Below are 12,462 nucleotides of genomic sequence, written 5' to 3' on the forward strand. Positions count from 1 at the left end.
CCTCTTCAACTCTGTCATACACAGCTTCACAGCACAACAAATATCAAATATCTTGGATTATACCTTGATCACAAACTAACTTGGAAATCACATTTAACGCACGTAATAAAAGAATGTAAACAAGTACAGAACATTCTCCGCAGCTTAAGTTCTAAAAAATGGGGCATTCATCCGCACACATTATATACCATTTATCAACAATGCATTGAAGCCAAGATACTCTATGGAAGTATAATCTACTCTGTTACCATGCCAAAATTCTATAAATCACTAACAGCGATTCAGTACACTACTTTAAAAATTATACTTTCCCAACCCCACTTTTGTCCTAAAAATGCCATTTTGGAGGAAACAGGCACGCTACCGTTTTCTATTAAAATACTCAAACTTGCCTGTAAATATATCATATCTCGACTCGCTATCATGAATTCGCCACTAATAAAAAAACTGGGAGCCTTAGAAGTACAGAACCGTAATACCAAATTACCATATGTTACTAAGTTACCATGGATATACAAGGCATTTTTACTTTTGAAAAATCTCCAAACTCAAATAATAAAACTTACCAACCTGCCATGCTATAGTTTCGTATATGAAACAAATACAACAATTATAAAACCTATTCTGCCTTCATATGTAGATACCGAGATTAAAGATCAATCTCATCGCATAAATAAAAATATTTGGCAAAGTTTTCTCGATCAATTCCATCCTGACACAATTTTCCTTTACACTGATGCCTCTAAGGTGGCACATAGCCCAGTTGGAGTAGCTATCTTTGTCCCCCAACTTGATATTATCCAACAACTGAAACTTCCAGTTGCCACTACAGTATTTGAGGGTGAAGCGTTTGGAATACGACAAGCCTTACTACTCATTCAACGTAACAATATTCGGCGTGCATGTATCTGCACGGATTCCTAGAGTGTATTACAAGCACTTTCTTCTGTTCATTGGACAATTAAATCTACTTGGACAGTACTAAACATAAAATCCATTTATCGAAAATTAATTGAAATGGGTCATATCATAGATTTTATCCACGTCCTAAGTCATGTTGACATAAAACCGAATGAATTTGGCGACGATTTATCCAAAAAATCCCGCAACTCTGGTATTTCAGCCAATATAAAATTATCACCTCTCAATTTTTTTTAGTTTACATTGACCAGATAATCTCGGAGCAAACAGTCCTTTGGAAACATAAAATCAGAAGTGGACCAGGATCATACTATTGGCAAACTAACCATTTGCAATCATCCAGCTGGAATGCACTTCGCACTTGGTCACGGTCAAAAATCATATTATATTATAGACCTCGTTTCAACACTGCAATTACTCCATATCTTCTGTACAAAATTCATCGGAGAGATTCACCTCTCTGTTGGTGCAACGAAAAGGTTGGAACTCTGAATCATCTCATATTTCAATGTCCTTTGTTATCTAAAAATAGAACTAAAGTTATGGAAGAGCTAAATAAACGGTATGGTTATGGACCCTTCACCATCAAACAAATTTTGACGCACAATGATTTGGATATCCTGAAACATTTAATCATTTTTTTTTCAAGATAATGGACTTGTCCTTTAATTTACTTTAATCATTACCTGGTTAATAATATCATGTCTTCTTTTACATTTCATTTTCCGGTGGTTAAAAAAAATACTAGAAAATCTTAGCTCTGTATTTCCCACATAGGCAACGGCATTAACATCACTAATATATTCCAACAAGAGGGAATGACTATTCCAGTTCTCATTTTTCAATTTCCACCGGAAAAGGCCTAAGCACACCTACTAAGCAACAAACACAATGTTACTCCGCTTACAATTCCAAGGATATGGGTGAAACAGACTATGTCTGCACTCTGATAATGCAACACCTCTCGATAGGTGAAGGTGAAGGTGTGAAGTAGAAATAACTTGAATGCTTTTAAACTAGTATTAATACTATTTTGGCACTGAATAACCCATTAAATAGGTTTGCTATATTGCTGTTCATTTTTCCTGTAAGAGAATCCATAATTTATATTTTTATTAGCCTTTGAAAGTGTTGAAGAAGAAACATGAATATGAAAATTTCTATGCAATTATGTGACGTTGACATTTTATCTTGTATGAAATTCTTATACTTGTTTCAATTGATTTTTGAGTCTACATGCTGTAATTTAGATTTGAAAATTGATTTGTCTATTTGAAAAGTACGTGAGGAGCTAAGATAAAATGGGTTTTAATTATAATTGGAAAATTATAGCTGCTACAGGTATGGTAATAAGTGTTCCACTCAGTCTCAATGTAGTGTTTATGTTTGGTTTAAGTGAGATCGAGTACGCTGAATGAGATTATATTGAATTCTGGTTCGAGATTCGTCATTTAAATAAGTATATGGTGAATGAGAAAGTTGCAATAAAGGAAGAAAGTCAGAGTCACGGAATCTTTTCTTCAGACGCTGATTCTAAATTAAAACCAGGGTAAATCTTTACTTTGGGCAAGGCAGTGATATACTGTCAGTACATATTATTGCCAAGCGAGCGTCAGCGAGTGAAGGCGGGTTAGAGCCCCGCAGGGCACGTTGTTTTATGTCTTTCCTTCTTGGGAACTGTAAATATAATTGCAGAAACCGGTTCAGATTCATTGATTATTGTCACTGCCTTGCCCAAAGTAAAGACTTGCCAAAACGAGTTCCATTTTCGATTTCCGAAAATGGGTTTCACCAGGCTCTCACACATATATATAATCAAAGTGTTGTTTTAGTTTAATGTTTGTTGATTACAGAAGACAGTCGTAATGACCCGGCAATATAGTTGTAACTTCAGGTTAGCTAACCTTACATTGGCCTTGAAAAGTTGCTACCAACAAGGATTCACAATATAAGGCCTACACGAATAATTTCGTATATTATTAAAAAAAATAATGTAAATATTTTAGAGAAATTTCTTCGTGTTATTTTAGTTTTTTAATAGATCCAATTTAGCCCTGGTCCCACTGCTTTGAAAATTGATTACTTTGTATTTGATGTGTTTTCTTTAGCACCGAAACTATGTGAGACAGAACCTTCTGTTTAAAGAGTTCAAAATAATATGGAGGAATAGGTTTTCCCGCGAAGTAAGATGAGACATAATTTTGTGATGAGACAGAGGTGTTCGAATAGAAACAGATACATATTCAGAGGCAAGACATCACTTCCAGGACATCGTATCGAGAAAGGACAGTTTAAACTCTTGTTTCGTAGGTAACCACATTTAGGAGTTTTATTCGAGAATTTATACGAGTAGTCCACCTGAAACTAAATCCACGATGACAAGCACATGATGAATGCAGGTTTTGTTACTTAGTCAAGAAGATACACTTCTACTCTGGAGCGCTATTCGTTAAAAATTACTTACATTTGCCGAGGAATAAGATGTGAAACTTTAATGTTCAATGTTTCTCTTTCTTTTCTGTTTTAAGCAAAAATAATTCTACAGTATGCTAGATATTTGTATGAGAACAACATACTTCATCCGGATTCCACGTTAATCAGTAGGTCCACGTCTCATATAGCCTCGTTGCTGAATGGGACGTTAAACTCAAAATCAACTTAAAAAATTCCAAGTCATTATTGTAACGCAAAATTATGTATTTTGCACGTGACGATTTATAAGGAGTGATCGGAAAGTAAGGTTAAAAAATTGCAGTGAAACGTATATTATTTCATACAACCAATAGAGCCAACAGATACTACATATATTAGGTTACTTTTCGACATAGTCTCTATGTCGGTTGAGTCACTTGTCGCATCTTAGGATGACATTAAAGATTCATTCCTGGTTAAAAAAAAAGATCCTGTTCTTGCGTGTTCAGCCACGTTGTCACGAAGTGTTTCACCTCCTGGTCTGAAGCGAAGCGACGGTCTCCTAGGTGCTCCTTCAAGTGTGGGAACAGGTAAAAGTCACTTCTTGGAGCGAGGACAGGGCTGTAGGGAGCGTGGTTGATAATGTCCCAGCGAAACTGATCCAACAGCGTTTTGGTCTTCTTGACTGTATGTGGACGCGCGTTGTCTTGGAGGAAGATGGCGCCCTCGGTGAGAAGTCTTGACCGTAAACCTCTATCCGCTGCCGGTGAATTTCAGCCGCGGCCGCAACATTTTTGGCCACAGAAATCGAATAACTACGTGGACTTCTTCGCGAGACTAGTGTTGCAAACGAATCGCCATTTATGTTTACCTACAACTAGCGCCGTGGGTGGCAAGTGACTGACTTTGCACACTTGCCAACTCCATGTAGTAAAATTACCACATATTTCTTTTTCCTCTATAACAGACGAAACTCCAGAAACATCGGCCTTGTAACTTCAATTTCTGATCCTTCCTCGTATAATGAGTTTACTGGGTATAAGAGTTTTATCAGATCTCGGTTTTAAAGGACGTAAAAATGTGTCAGGTTTAACGAACCAAACAAGTCATAGAGATCACGGTGGAAACGGGTCAAACGATCCTGAGTTCTCATTCGACCTGGTAGAACCGAACGAGCAGACAGTCAGGTACTCGTTTACCCGAAAGTTCCGAGCACTCATGTTTACCACTCCCTCCTTCCTTAGGGGATTACCAATTACTCCCCGAAGCAGTGGCGGACGCAGGCCTCCCCTGGCTCCTTTCAGTAACAAAAATAATTTAAGGTGTTATTTATATATTTTTGAAAGTTTATAATAAACTCACGATATATCGATAAAATCTGTTGGAGAAATAATATAATGGTCAACTTGGAATTCAAGAAATGTCTTGAGGGATGAGACAATTATGGAACACATTCTGTACCAGTCTCCGCAATATTTGCGTATCGCAACGCAAAGAAATTTGGAAACAATCATAACTGCTATGACTATTACCGCAACTAAAACGCTAATTTTGTGTTGTGTTCACTAAAATGCAAGGGAATAAGGGGGCTATATCATCTGCACCTTGTTTTCATATTGAAAATAGTTTTAGATGAAAATGTTGCTTACATGTAATTTCTTTTCTGTATAGGTAGTTAAGTAATCTAGGAAAGTAAGACATCTTATTGCGAGGTAGTCTCGGTAAAATGTCTTATCTGAACGCAACATAAAAATGTAGAAACCTACAGTATTATATAGAAACAGTATACAGTATTATACAGTGTATATTAAGAAAAGGTTGGACGCATCAATTATAAACGTAAATATGGCAATTATTAGAAAATGAAAGGAAAAATCCTTACCTGTACTCCGATCTGCTCCACAAGATGCTTTCATATATGTATAAAGCTACTATCCTATTTTAATAGGATTGTCGTATTTTTAAGATGAAAAAAAGATTATTTTTTGCCTATAATTTCAAGAACAAAATCCTTTAATACCAAATAGACTTAAGACGGGTTAACTTCCACAGATGACGGCCTCGAAATACAAAATTTACAGAAAAATGAACAGAATCAGATGCAATGGAAGCATAAGAATAAGGCAAAAAAAGTGAAGGATGGCATTTAGAATCTCACCAACTCGTTCAATGGCTCCAGAACCGAGTACTCTGTTTTAGTCTCAATTGTGATAAAGGTAAAAAGCAACGAGTCCTGTGGGTTTCTCACCCCATTCGCTCGCTCAACTATATTTTGTGAAGTAAATAATACTGGAGGTCTTATATGTGTAAGATTGGGGGAGAAACCAAAAGATATCCGGACTGAATGATCATCATTAAAGAAAGAACAAATAAGTAGTAATACAAGAATACAACGTTGAAGAGAGGCTCAAGTAGGTCTTATCCGGGGCCGCCATCTGCGGCAGTTTAGTTTTATAAACTACTGAACTAGTTAAATCATTTATTAGTAGTGGAACTAATCATGGAATTTGTACATTTTTACAAATGCAAACATTTACCCCATCTCTGTCATTTTGAGATTTACTTTGTTCATCTTTCTTCTGACTAGCCCAAGCATATTTCTCTGTAGAACTTATCTTGTTCAATAATTGGTAGATAGGCATGAAATTTCTTGCAAGTGAATTGTTTATCATCATCCACCAGTGTACATTCTTATTATTAATTTAAATTTGTGTAAACACATCTTTTCAAAGGAAGTAACAGAAGTCTGGATTTTAGAAGCTATGTACAGCACTGTCACGTAGCAAGTTTGAGAACATAACACGTTCGCAAAGCGCAAGAATAAGCGTTCTAGCACACACACACAAAGAAACTTAAAAAGTCATTGATGTATTATTGTCTACTAACGACACCCGACAGGGGAATCCAGACATTTTACCAAATTTAATTTCGGCCCGACAAATTTTTAACTTAAAAAAGAGGACATATCCGGGGTAAACGGACATACGGCAAGCCTATATATTATTAAGGCACATTTTAAAAATATATATACGGAAGAAACGTGTACGTAATTACAAAATAGTATTTCATAAGTAATCAAAAATATTATGAAAGACTTGATAGTAAAAGACTTAGAAGTAATCATTTATTAAAGACTTGGGTAATTGTTTAGTAATGGGGCCAACACTAACGAAGACAGAGAACAACATGTCCTGAGGGGCTCTTACCCGCCTTCACTCGCTGGCGTTCGCTCGGCAATACTGTCTGAATTAAATGTTATGAACTTAACCTAATCGAATATTCCCATATTGCAGTGAATAAAATATTGCAAAAAAGTCGATCAAAAAACCAGCCTCCCCCCTGAAGAAAATTAAACAATAGCCAAGACTTGACATGTCTTTGTATATATATTATTAAACTGATAGTTTTGTGTGTTTTTCTTTTCTTTCAGAAGAAACAGCTGCAGAGACGTTCGAACCTGCAAGAGTAATTCTCTCACTAAGCACTGGACCTTTGGAATGTCCCGTTCAACCGGTAAAAAATTTCCCTCAAACCAAGGATAAAAGATTCTCTAGTCGTTAGTATGTTGTTCATGGGTGGATCGAGTATTCCGAATTCGAGGACGCTGTGTATTGCTTTTCATGCCGTCATTTCTGTTCAAAAGCCACAGTTCGACAAGGAGAAACATTAGGAAACCGCACATTTATAGACAAGGGATTCAGGAAATGGAAGGATGCTTCGGCACTTTTCCAGCAACATGAAAACAGAGAAAGACACAAAAATTGAATGGCCGCATGGTCAGAGCTAAAGAGCCGAAGTTCAACGCAGAGGTCAATATCGTCATTAAAAGATAGTGAACGAACTTCCGAAGTTGAAGAAAATCGAAGACTTGTGAAAACACTTTTCAGAGTGGTTAGTTTCCTAGGTCGCCAAGGTATAGGATTCAGAGGACACGCTGAATCAGAGGACTCTGTGAATAAAGGCAATTTTCTAGAAACCCTATGTGAAGAAGACCCTAAACTTAAGGAAAAAATGAGTCGCCGATATGGTCACTACACTGAACAGTTAGCAATTCTGGTTAGATACTGTAATTGTAATGATTGGACGGTGAAAGAGAGAGCAATTGGTTTAGTCCACGTAAAAGATTGTAGTACAGGAAACATTACAAACAATCTTTTATCTCTTCTTGCAGAACAAGGATCGGACATTAATAGGACATTAACATTAATAGAACAAGGATTGATGTTAGGAATAACATACTCGCTTTCGCAGCAGCTTCAATCGCAGGATTTAGATTTGATGGCAGCTGGAGGCTGTAACCCACCCAAGTTTCATAATAAAATGAAACGTTGTAAAGGAAAACTTTTGTGAGATGAAACTCCAGTTTACTGTTAAGTTGGTTCTTTCTCTTGGAGTTGGAAGCACTGCTTAACCTTCGGTTGGATTTGCGCGAGTCGTCGATCGGGATGACGTCACGTTGCAGCCGAGGTTCTGGCTTTAAGCCTGAAGCGCTTTGCAGTGTATAAAATGAGGTAAGAGTGATAGGTCCTCTGAATGAAAATGGGTCGTTAAAATTAATATTCTTTCCGTATAATCGTATAGTTTAGTTAATTTCTTTTGAAATCTATAACAATTCCTGACTATGGTTATTATTTAGAAGACATTATTATTATTCAATATATTTTGGAAGCACTTATTTCTAAAACATTGCGAAAGGAAAAGTAAGAAAGTAAAATAGTTAATTGAATAGTTCATGTTACTGGTTTTGTGTAGGCAGAATTAAGCCTTGAGTTAAAACATGTTGATTCTTGTTTTTCCTTGATAAAACTAAAGAAAAGTCGCTAGTCAGGAAGTTTAATATATTGAAATTACGGAAAATATTAAGGCTAGTGGAGACTTCAAATGAATGATTTATGTCTTTGGTCCGCTTTGAAAAGGAAAGAAAAAAAATAAGAGGAATCTATAGAGTTACAGATGAGCTGATGCTCGTAACTCATGTATTTTGACCCATATTTAAGGAATCTTTTCCTCCCACATTTTCATTCCAAAGAAAGCCACTTTGCAGTAACTTCGAGTTCCATACATTTTAATGATATTGTTATATAGGTTTCTAAATTCTATATTTTGGATTTACGATTGGTTATAGTATTTACTTCAGAAATTTTGTTACTTGGAAAAAAAAAAATCCTTTTGGGAAAAATGTTACTTGCTAACGGCGATTTCTATTAATGATATTATTACTTGTTAAAATTGTTGAATGTTTTCTATATTACTATTTATATAACACGTTTCGGATTTGTTATAATAAAATTTTCCATTTTGTTAGAAAACTTTTTCCATTTTCAAGTAGTTGTAGACAAATTCCTGATTATCTTAATAGTGATATTTTTGCATACAGTATAAGCCTTTTCCAGTATTGAACCTCACTCTTCACGTCGTCATTATTCTCAGCCGTGGGGGAGTGGAATTCTCCTTTCTCTCTCCTTTTAAAATTCTTATATTCTAAAGGGGGAAGTGGGGTGACGTCCGTTCTCGCAGGACTGTGGGTAGTGGGGGCTATTTAAAGATTATATGTGTATCGTTCATCCGTTACATATATAATTTTTAAATAAAAATAAATTTTATACACTGCCCTGGAAAGGCAAATTTATGCTGGCTTCGAGGTCCGGTTCGGGGAGGTCCAGCAAAAGTGTTCCCCTTTATATTCTAAAATTTATGTGTATTTCTTTGGTCAAATTAACCTCTAAATTAAATAACATATTTTCATTATACTATGCCTTTCTTGTTGAGTAATATAAATGTTGTATATGAATGTTAATGTAAAATACTTAATACAGTGTTGCCGGGGTCGGATACAAAATTTATGGTTTAGTAGGTCATTGTGTAATAAGCAGATAATTATTGATAAGGTTGTAAAGTAGTAGTAATTATTCTTTTGGTTTCTTTGTGTTTAATATTTTGTGGTGTGCTTGTAAGGATGGCACAGTCAAAGGAGACGCATGTAAAGTATAGATTTTCGGATTCTTCAAGTTCTAGTGGGGATGAATTTCTTGGATATTCTTATGAATTTAGTAATCCTATGTTTGATCATTTAAGGCCTTCAGCCCATATTCAAGTGAATCCTCACGAACCTTTACTAGGTGGTCAAAGTAGACCATTTCAGAATCAAAATTTTAACGTGGATCCACAAAGTAATGTGGGACACAGTACACAGTTTGCGAATTCCTCGCCTAATTTAAGAGCAGGAGGGAGTCAGAGCTTTCAAAATAAATATAGAGATCGACCATTTAATATGGCAGCTTCATTAAATTTAAATTTTGAGAAATTTGCTTCGGAAGGAATCTATAAATCTTTGTTGCATGATATTAATAGTCTACCTATAATAGATGGTACCAATACTGAGTCTACATTTCAGTTTTTATTAAAACTTGATAGTATTGTCAGAGGTAAGGGTTTGCCTTTAGATCTTGTGTTAGTAGCTTGTCTTTCTCGTACAAAAGGAGAAATGCAAGAAGTTATACAATCGTTTATTGGGGACGCTTCCCCTTGGCAAACAGTTTGTAGACATTTAGTGGTGCGATTTATTTCCACTATTGGTAGAACACAATTCATGCGACTATTTTTCTACGTTCCCATGCGGGAGGATCATTCATTATATGAGTTCGTAGATAATAAATTATCGATTATTCACGTACTTGATATGTCCTTTGATGAAGCCACCATTTGTAGTTTAATTACTAATATGGTAACGCCTTCTGCCCATCAATTTCTAGCTGAAAGAGGTATGCCTATCGATTTAAATCAATTGTATTTAGCTGCAGAACATTATGACGCTTTGCATAGATATAGGAAAGATTATTATCGATTACGTAATCAAGGTAGTAGCGTATGGGACTTGGTACCACCCCGTAAATCATCTTCCTTTATCGGAGCGAAAAACACAAAACAGCAAGTAGTGTTGCAATCTCGTGAACCAATAAATTTACATAAAACTTTAGTTTCTCCAGCTATGTATTCTTTACCATCTAACTATAAAAATCTTGATAAGGCGGAATTTTCTCATAACCATAATTTAGAATCTCAGTACTTAACTCAAAATAATTCAGATGTAAATCAAAATGGTAGTAAATTGGAAAATTTATTAGCGATTCCTGTTTACATTACGGGTATGCGTTTTAAGTGCTTAATTGATACTGGGAGTACGAACTCTTATTTGGCTCGACATCTTTATGATGAACTTAGAAAAAAATGTAAAATAAGAACAGAAAAGGTGAACGTTCAGACGATTGGCTTAGGAAATGTACAAGTAACAGTGGATATGAGAGTAAGACTATATTTTAAAATTGGAAGACACCAATTTAGTGAAATTTTCTTCATCGTGGACTCTAATGAGTTTGATCTTCTGCTTGGAAATGACTTTCATACAAAATACAATTCCGTGATAGACATTGCTGGTAATTTATATAATATAAAAGCTCGGAAGTTAGTGGTTCCTATGATCCGAGCTGATGAACTTTTGTGTGCCCAGACTTCTCTCGCTTCTGCATATACTTCTAGGAATGGGGTGAGTGGAAAGCAGCCGCTATGCGACCTTGGTTGTCCGAAAGCTACACCTCAGCCTAGATCTTTTGGTAATTTCAATCAGAGTTTGACTCCATCGACATCAGTAACCAGAGACAGCGGAGTTAATACCACGTTTGACCCAGGAGTGGAATTCGTTTTTGATCAGTCCATATTTCATCCACCGGAGACTAAACCGGAGGAATCTCAAGGTAATTATACGGTTCCTGATCAATTATTACTATGTGATTCTAATTTACAGGAATATGTTAATAACTTGTTAACTTCATATTCTGATGTTATTGGAAACAAAATTGGTAGAGTAAAAAATTTCACTTACAAAATTGAACTTGCCGATAAAACTCCCATTCGATTGCAACCTTATCAGCTTCCAACGCATAAGCAAAAGGAATTAGATTCTTTTATTGCACAGCTTTTAAAAGACGATATTATAGAGGAAGTAGATTATTCTCCCTACACGTCACCCTGCTTTTTAGTAACAAATTCAGACGGAAGCAGGCGGCTTGTAATTTCATACGGAGAGGTGAACAAAAAGGTGATGGTAAACAGCTATCCTTCTCCTAACATGGAGAATGTAATATCTAGTATTTCGGACAACAATATCTTTTCAAAACTTGATTGTAAATCTTGTTTTCATCAAATTCCTCTGTCTGAAGAGAGTAGAAATATTACTGCTTTTGTGACAAAAAACAAAATCTATCGATATAAATCGGTACCAATGGGATTAGTATTATCACCTTTTGTTTTAAGTAATTTGATGTCAAAAGTCTTTGAAGGGTTAATTGGTAAGAATTTAGAGATATATTTTGATGACATAATTTTATTTAGCAAAGATATTGAGAGTCATAAAGCTCTATTAGAGGAGGTATTATCTCGACTAAGAAATTGGGGAATTACTATTTCAGAAAAGAAGTCCTGTCTATTTCAAACTAGTATTAAATATTTAGGGTTTCGTTTTGAAAATGGCAACATGTCAATAGACCCTGAGAGAATTAAAGCTATCCAGGAGATACCAAAACCAAAGAATAGAAAAGGAGTGAACAGAATATGTTCATTTTTCTCGTTCTATTCTAAATTTATTTATGGGTATTCAGAGTTAATTGCTCCCCTTCAAGAATTAAGATCTGTAAAAAAGCCTTTTAAATGGACTAAAGTTCATGATGAAGCCCTACAAAAATTAAAGGATGCCTTTTGTAGTCAGGTTATTTTAAAAGTCCCAGATATGAATTCCAACTTCGTAATACATTGTGATAGCTCTTTGCGTCATTTTTCTGGGGTTCTCAGCCAATATGATTCGGAAGGGAATCTTAGACCTGTATCTATGTTTAGTCGGGCAATTCCACAATCTGACTGGAGTAAAAATATATACGAGTTAGAACTTAAGGCTCTTTCTTTATCTTTGGAAAAATTCGAGTATTATTTGGCAAATCCCTTTGTAGTATATACTGATAGTAAGAGTTTAACTTGGTTACTTAATAACCATAAAAGACAAAGGAGATATGGAACCATGTTAGAGAAAATCTCGAGGTTTAAGGGCCGTATGCATAGTTATTCTGCGGGTTACTTAGG

The 12,462-nt window shown here is 35.5% G+C and overlaps 1 long non-coding RNA gene across 1 annotated transcript in view; it reads right to left on the reverse strand.

The window, feature by feature from the left end:
• LOC145670417 (uncharacterized) overlaps nucleotides 1-12,462 on the reverse strand; it is a 36,625-nt gene that overhangs the window by 419 nt on the left and 23,744 nt on the right. The gene's annotated exons all lie outside the window — the stretch shown is intronic.

Source organism: Thermobia domestica, chromosome 14, assembly GCF_964235325.1.
Source record: "Thermobia domestica chromosome 14, izTheDome1.hap1.1, whole genome shotgun sequence".
Classification (NCBI taxonomy): Eukaryota; Metazoa; Arthropoda; class Insecta; order Zygentoma; family Lepismatidae; genus Thermobia; species Thermobia domestica.